The following is a 9084-nucleotide window of genomic DNA, read 5'->3' as shown; positions in this document are numbered from 1 at the left end:
TGTCTTATCTCTACTCTCCTCCAACACCCACGCATAAAATTGAATGTCTGTCCCAAGGAAATTCGATAAACAAAAGATTAACTTCACTGTCAAATTAATCACGAACAACAGACGGTTTCATTGTTTTGTTTTGATTTTGAGTTGACCCATATCGCAAGTAACAATCATGATAATGATAATAGTCATAATAATAATAATAATAATGATCCTACGCCCACTACTCCACAGACAATGAAAATCGTTACTATGCGGTGGGTGTTGCTATCGACCAGCTAGAAAATCAATATTGAGATGCCGTGAGCGAGACACGCGTACAGACGGAAACATCGCGGACCTATGACTGGGTGATTTGCGGAAGGAATAAATAAATAGACAAGGATTGAGGAGCAGTATGTTGCCAGATTATTTTTTAACGAAAAATGCCAAACAATTTGTATGAAAATTAAATTCCAAATGATATTTAAACATGCCAAATTTCCAAGCATCACGTTTTCTTTAATGCACTTAAAAGTGGAAAAAATCTTGATTTCTTTAACGGCTGCTATGAGCTTGTGTCTATTTTTAAAGCCACCTCGTCCTGCCAATTTGAGCCTGAAAAATTTGAATATTTTGTGAAATTTGAATTAATTTGTAATATAAAAGACAAAGTAATCTTCCTAAAATGCCATCAAATGCATCTTTCATCTTTTCATGCCAAACGGCTTTTTTTTAAAAACGCCAAGACTTTGGAATTTTGCGTTAAAAACGCCAAATTGGCAACCCTGTTACGACCAGTTGTCAGATAATCTTTGAGAAGATGCCAAACGTATCACAAGATTGTTTAGAAAATGAAACTATCAAAAAACAAAATAATGACATACCACATTTAATCTGTACTAGGTGGAAATGAATTAGAATCTATATCTAATTTTATGGTCAAAAGTATGAAATTTAGTTTATATATTTTATTGAGGGCAATAGGGGTAGCTTTTTTTAAAGTGAGAAAAATCACTCTTTGGCAACTAAAATATTTTACCCCGACCAAGGAATTTACCCAATGGAAACCGTACGGTGCTCTTATTGGCTAACCAACCAGCGGCCTCGATGAGAAAAATATCCGCCATTGAGACGTTGGCTGGGAATCGCGTTACTATAGTAAACAAGCGCTGATCGGCCGTTCATGAAATCTAAGAAAATAACTTCCTGATCGCTCGTTTAACTCAAAATTATTCAAAATGATGTCTCTAAAATGATATAAATGTGACTTCTTAAGGTTTTCTTCACGGTCAAAACCACACAACATTCTATTAATGATTACGTCCGAGGCAAAAAGGAATATTGACAGGTCGACCGAGAGTTGAACTCGTGAGACGACAAACATCAATGCGAAGTGTAGCGAGAGTCAAGCTATTGTTTGTCTTGTCCTGTTCTATATAGAGAAAGGGATAAATAGTATAGCCTCGTGTGTGAGTGGTTGCGTGTCATAGTCATGTTTTTAAATTGTTTCTGTTGTTTATGTGTGTAGTGATGACTCTCTCATACTCAATTTCAATGCCGAAAGAGGAATTCCCGCACACAATTAAGGGGAATTGGGGTGGTATTTGGCATACATATTGTATAGTATCTAGTTCTAAATAGATAACTGATTAGAATTATATTATGATATATAAACACAATGCCAAATACAATTCCGAAGTTTCCTTATTTCAAATGAAGTAAAGCTCCAAAACCTAATGGTAGTGATTATAGTACTGGTGTCAGTGAGGGGATGTGGTGTTGGTGGTGGTTGTAGTTGTAGTAGTAATAGTGATGATGATGTGGTGGTGGTGATGATTGTAGTTGTAGTAGTAGTGGTAGTGATGATGATGTGGTGGTGGTTGTAGTTGTAGTAGTAGTGGTAATGGTAATGATATGGTGGTGGTGGTGGTTGTAGTAGTAGTGGTCGTGATGATGATGTGGTGGTGGTGTTTGTAGTAGTAGTGGTAATGATGCGGCTATATGGTCTAGTAGTATGACACTCGCTTTCGGATCGGAAGGTCCTGGGTTCGAGCCTCGCGCTCGGCGCATAGTTGAGTCCTTGTAAAAGGCTCTTTACTCACATTCTCACACCGTACTCAGGTGTAAAATGAGTACCTGGCCGTTAACAGAGTTGTCTTTGTCCGAAAAATTGTAATATCGCCTAACAGGCGTCATGTTCCGTCCTACATGTTAAATGTTGACCAGGGACCCTTGTAAAGCGCTTTGAGCACATTTAGTAGATATTGCACTATATGAAGCTCAATTTAAAAAAATATTTCAATGATGATGATATGGTGGTGGTGGTTGCAGTAGTAGTAGTGGTAGTGATGATAATGTGGTGGTGGTTGTAGTTGTAGTAGTAGTGATAGTGATGATGATGTGGTGGTGGTTGTAGTAGTAGTGGTAGTGATGATGATGTGGTTGTGGTGGTTGTAGTAGTAGTTGTAATGGTGATGATATGGTGGTAGTGGTGGTTGTAGTAGTAGTGGTAGTGATGACGATGTGGTTGTGGTGGTTGTAGTAGTAGTGGTAATGGTAATGATATGGTGGTAGTGGTGGTTGTAGTAGTAGTGGTAATGGTAATGATATGGTGGTGGCTGTAGTAGTAGTGGTCGTGATGACGATGTGGTTGTGGTGGTTGTAGTAGTAGTGGTAGTGATGATTATGTGCTGGTGGTGGTGCAGTAGTGGTAGTGATAATGATGTGGTGCTGGTGGTTGTGGTAGTAGTGGTAGTGATGCTATTGTGGTGGTGGTTGTAGTAGTTGAGGTAGTGATGATGTGGTGGTTGTTGTAGTAGCAGTGGCGGTGGTGGTTGTGGTAGTAGTGGTAATGATGATGATATGGTGGTGGTGGTTGTAGTAGTAGATGATGTGGTGGTTGGAAAACACATTACAGGTTATTATAATACATGATTATACACATTCTCTAACTTCATTTTTTGGCAGCTTCATTGTGCCATAAATATACGCAACAGTTCTGAAACATTTTATTGTGGATTTTGATATTGTTTGTTGTTTTTCTTGTGGCGTTATGTTGACATGGAGACCGAATGAATGGTAATGACTACATTCTCAGCCAACAATAAAATGGCGCTGAATGCTTTCATTGGTGGACACTTTTTAGGCTTCGTACGTATTCTCATTCGTTTAATTCTATGACCCCGACCTAAGACTACTTGGTGACAAGTCACAATATCTTCTCTCTGCGCGATAATTATACTCTTTCGCTCTCTCTCTCTCTCTCTCTCTCTCTCTCTCTCTCTCTCTCTCTCTCTCTCTCTCTCTCTCTCTCTCTCTCTCTGCCACTTGACGTCTTGAATGTAAGCCTAGGAGATTATGTAAAACAAAAGAAAGTTAAACGTGAAAAGTTGTCAATTTTCGCGACAATAAAAACAAACAAATATATGAATAAATTAAGAAATGGTAAATAAGTAAATACAATCAAATTAAAAATGCCAAATTATCTTTCGATATTAAAATACGTCTTAAATATAGACATTGGCATTGACAATTTCAAACTGGAAAACCACGTAATAAATTGTAAAAGACGAAATTTTATTATGCCCGAGGCCGAAGAGAGAAGATGAGATAGGATGGGAGAAAGGAATTAATGGAAACAACGAAACAATAGGGCATAAGCTGGGAGAAAGAATGGGAAACAACGAAAAAAAATGGGGATATAAGTACGAATCTGCAGTGATATAAACTGTGATCGATTTTATGATATATACGCATGATGAGTAAAGCCTCATAAATATAGTCCATAAACCGTTGTAATGATGATAAGCAATGGCCCATTATAACAGTTCTATTCGGAAACAGCTATAATAAGGGAACAGAATATATAGTAGTTAGAATCGTTTATTCTACATAATGTGACTAATAATCCTTTTACCGTATTTCACCATAAATAATGATAAAATAATAGACGATGTGTACAACATAGAGGCCATAACCTATTTATGGCCTATTATTAAATATAATGTCTAGGGCAAGTATGTGACAGGAAAGGGCCATCTCGATTTACAGCAAGATCTATTATTTAGGTTTTTGGCTTCAATAATAGTGAGTTGTTTTTTTTCCTCTGAAAATTACATTATATCAACAACAACAACAACAACAATGTTAAATCTAGGCCATAATTGGATTCAATAGTCTGTGTCACGTCGCCCAGCAACAGCGGCCATCGTCGTTCTAAACAAAGAAAATCTATACTTTTTATTCTTCATGCTGGCTAGAACTTTTCATATGTCTTGTGATCAGAATGTGTAAAAGTCAAAACATGATCAGATTTATAATGTTTTTTTTTTCTCTCTCAATACACTTTTATCTCGTCGGAGAAATATTTCATAAGGGCGTCCGCCATTGTTCCGATAGTTTAGAGCCAGTTACTAAGTTACCATGCGTCATTACGAGGGAAGTGACGTCACGACTGTTGAAGCGTATTCCGTTCGTTTACCAGACCTGCCAAGAATGATGTAATCGTCGAAAATGACTCATTGTTCAAAGTATAATTAAGTTCATTGCGCGGTTATGTGGTCTAGTGGTGTGACACTCGCTTCCGGATCTGAAAGTCCTGGGTTCGAGCCTTGCTCGGCGCATAGTTGAATCCTTGGATAAGGGTCTTTCCACATATTCTCTCACCATACTCAGGTGTAAAATGAGTACCTGGCCGTTAACAACGTTGTTTCTGTCTGAAAAAATATTCGTTATCACATCCTTATTCATAGAAATATTTCTTTTTTTTTTTTCATTATTATTAAAAGAAATTAGATAAAAGATTGTGTAGGTGTTATAATATATTATTTAAATATTAAAACTATAATAATATAATATATAAACAAAACAGCATTGTGTCCAGGTGATATTTTTAAAAAAAATGAAAAAATAACTATGACTCAGCTTGCTTAAGTTTCGTGTCAAATTCAATATCACATGACAAATGTATCGAGGTCCGGGTACAACTGACGTATTTATTTCTTGAATTCCCCAGTGCACGCATTTCAGCACTGGTCTACGTAAACTAAAGGCCTGATACCGTGGCCTTCGTAAAGTTATGGCCTGACACCATAACCATCGATATATACTTTACGAAGGCCACGCTGACACTGACCAAAACATGACATCAAAAAGCCAGTCTTTTGCCACAAAAGAAAACAAATCGCGAGTTGTATTCAATAGTTCAACAAATGAAATAACTTGTTTCCATGAGCTCTACTAACGACAACTCACTAGACGGTGCAAAACCAAATAATGACGTCAAACTGCCAGTCATTTTGGATTTCAGTATCAGGCTATAGATAGTATGCGCTTGGCGAAGGAGCTCATAACATTGCCATCCGGAAGTATAACGGACCACACACAAAACTGTGTGTATCCATGAACGTTTATAGTCGGGTTAATACATTTCAGTGAGCATTACTCATAAACGCAGATGGCAAAAAACAATAACAAAGACCCGAGTGACGTCATCTTCGAACTATCTATAACATAACGATGGCTACGCTGATACTGACCAAAATATTACGTCACAAAAGAAGGCGATGATCACCAAACGAAAGTAAAAAGTGAGTTGTGAGAAGTGCTCAATGAATCAGATAGAACGAAGTTGACGTCCCTCATGTCTTTGTTATTGTTTTTTCCCATCTACGTTTATGAGTAATACTCACTGAACTGTATTAACCTGACTATAAACGTTCATGGATACACAGTTTTGTGTGTTGGACCGTCTTAACCGTGAACGTTTATAGACAGTTCGAAGTTGACGTCACTCAGGTCTTTGTTATCATTTTTTGACATCCGTGTTTATGAGTAATTCTCGCTAAACTGCATTGACCTGATTATAAACGATCATGGTAACACATGGTTACTATGGTCTGGTTAATACAGTTTAGTGAGAATTACTCATAAACGCGGATGGCAAAAAACAATAACAAAATCCAGAGTGACGTCAACTTCATTCCATCTATAGATAGAATGCGCTTGGCCAAGGAGTTCACAACATTGCCATCCGGAAGTATAACGGACCAACACACAAACTCTGTGTAACCATGAACTTTTATAGTCTGGTTAATACAGTTTAGTGAGAACAACTCACAAACGCGGATGGCAAAAACAATAACAAGGCCTGAGTGACGTCAACTTCATACTATCTATAGCCTGACACTAACAAAAAATGACATCAAAAGACAAGTCTTTGGCCACAAAAGAAAACAAATCGTGAGTTGTCTTCAATCGCTCAACCAATGAGATCACTTGTTTCCTTGGGCTTAGTAGATAACGACAACTCACCAGACGCTGCGCAAAACTAAAAATTACGTCAAACTATAAGTCTTGGAGGGTTCTAGCGTAGCCATCGTCAACATATTATAGCCTGACACTAGCCTCTAGGACTGGCAGTTTGACGTCATTTTTTTAGGTTTCTGTAGCGTGTAGTAGAGCTCATGGAAATAAGTTATTTCATTGGTTGAACTATTTGAACTCACTATTTGTTTTATTTGATTTATAATGGGTTTTTTTCCTCTGCATACGCTTTTATGCTCGTGGAAGAAAAATTTCATAAGAGCGTCCGCCATTGTTCTCATTGTTTCGAGCCAGTTACTAAGTTACCATGCGTCTTTACGAGGGAAGTGACGTCACGACTGTTGAAGCGTATCTTTCGTTAATTAGACACGTATTAATGTTCTGTAACTGAATCGCCACTGTCATGTTTCATTGAAGCATCCCAACACTTGTTGGTGATTTTTATAATGAAATCCGTGTCCATTTCATCCATCGGCCATTCAGTAGAATTGCTGTTACACCATCACTAATAGCGGAATTTGGACGAAAGTCAATGTTTTGTCCAATAATGGGGATAAATTGGCCATACAGGATGTTGGAAAGTGCCTTTATATGAATCGTGCCAGCGTTATAAAGTCTGCTGTAATATTCTGTCGGAATAGTTTGTAATAATATCAAGTTTAACGTTCGCATCGGGGGATGTAGTTGCATGCTTGCTGGGCATCAATATAAAGAAAATTTTCATCACTTGAAACATTCTTTGTCATATTCTCGGCCATCATTGTTTTGTCGTCATCAAAATTATCCTCGACATTTAAAAGAGCGTTTTGGAGATACTTCTTTCTCTTAGAGGTAAGATTTATTGATAGCTTTGAACATTAATTGATTTGATCGTCTCTGAAGGTGATGGAATGATTCTCTACGAATTTGTCGCGTTACATTCTCTCAGCCACCGGGTTCGAGATCAAGATAAGGTCGAAGTTGGGGCTCAGTTTGTTGTATAAATACGTACACTATGTGGTCTTGTGGTATGACTTACGGATCAGAAGGTCCTGGGTTCTAGCCTCGCTCTGTACAGAGTTGATTCCTTGGAAAAGGCTCTTTACACACATTCTCCCACCGTACTTAGATGTAAAATGAGTACCTTGCAGTTATCAGCGTTGGCTGTCGGAAAATTGTAATATCGCCTAACATATATTGTTCTACACGTTACATGTTACTGTTGGTCAGGGACATTTGTAAAGCGCTTTGAGCACGTTTAAATGATATTGCGCTATATAAAAGTTCAATTTTAACCCAAAAAAAGACAACGGGAAATATCGAGAGCTGCATCCAATAGGTATTTATTGGAGAGTCGGAAGTGAACGAAGATACAAATATCTTATTTGAAATGTTCTTGGTAATTATAACATCAGGGCGAGTTATGCAAGATTACAGATGTTTCGAGTTACGAACATACGATACAAGCATATTGACGGAAATGACTTTTATTAGCCTGGTAATTATATAACCGAGGCGATAGTTTGATTGATTGTTCAAAATGGGCTGGATCGATGGGTTGCGTTGATGGTTACATTACCCATACTTGGCCGATTTCTGAAGTAGATGAACGAATTTTACTCTTCTGCAATTCGTTAAACGAAAAATAATTAATTGCCTAAGAATCTATACAATACGATAGATAATATCACCTCTATGATTGGAAAGATTTCAAAGAGGAAAAACCGCAATGCAGTGACGTTATATTCAGCTAATATGTCACCTCTAAAGAACAATAACTTTAGAAATGAAACATCAAAATGACGAACAATTAATTGTACTCATTTTAAGCGCAATATACCACCGCTTCAAACAATATCATTTCGGAACAAGGTACCAAAAAGTGGATTTAAGATGTTTTTGTTTTTAAATATAATCACGAATATGATATTTTAGTATTTGTCACTTTAATAAATTACATCAATTTCTCACATTTAATATATAATTATTATTATTATTATTATTATTATTATTATTATTATTATTATTATTATTATTATTATTATTATTATTATTATTATTATTAAGTCGGGATGATTAAGATGCTGAAAATTGAATTTGTAGCCAGAAATATCAGACTTGCGTTGAGTCTATACGCTTTATTGAGGAGAATGAATATCATATTTTAGATTGATAAAGACCAATCATTTATATTTTTGACCAGTTCAGCTTTAATTTGACTTTTTAGCAGTTGGTCCATCCCGACTTAATACCGTTTTGAGACGTTGGTCACATATATGGTCGGTGGATCAAACCTCTGAAGTCCCGATTTTCACAATCGGCAGATCAAAAACACTGAAGTCTACATACGAGCTTGAGCACCAAGCGTTATTGACTCCCACAATTAAATAAAATATGGTGCCCAAAAACTCGTATGTAGACTTCAGAGGTTTGATCCACCGACCATCCATATATAAATAACCTAATTTTCATATTTTAAACAATAAACTCAATTTTTACCATCAGAACCCCTGTCGTTCCAGCAGTGAATGGGTAGCTGGGTCTGTTAGATCTGACGAAAAGTACTTCTCAATAGACTAACGTCCTATCCAAAGGATAACAATCGACTGTTGCTATTGTCCGTTTCAAGCTATAGAAACCGGGATAAACTCCAGCACCATGAACCTAATGGCTAATTGATGACCACTTTTTAAAAAAAAATATTTTGGTCAAGGGGCCTTGTTGAGTCTTTGTGAAATGAAATTGTAGCAATCCAGAACTTATCGCTCGTGGAAAGTCATCAAATTCCAAATCATACGAGTGATT

Source organism: Berghia stephanieae, chromosome 3 (genome assembly GCF_034508935.2).
Source record: "Berghia stephanieae isolate SIO BIC M18660-M18661 chromosome 3, UCSD_Bste_1.3, whole genome shotgun sequence".
Lineage (NCBI taxonomy): Eukaryota > Metazoa > Mollusca > Gastropoda > Nudibranchia > Aeolidiidae > Berghia > Berghia stephanieae.
This window is presented reverse-complemented; position numbering follows the sequence as displayed.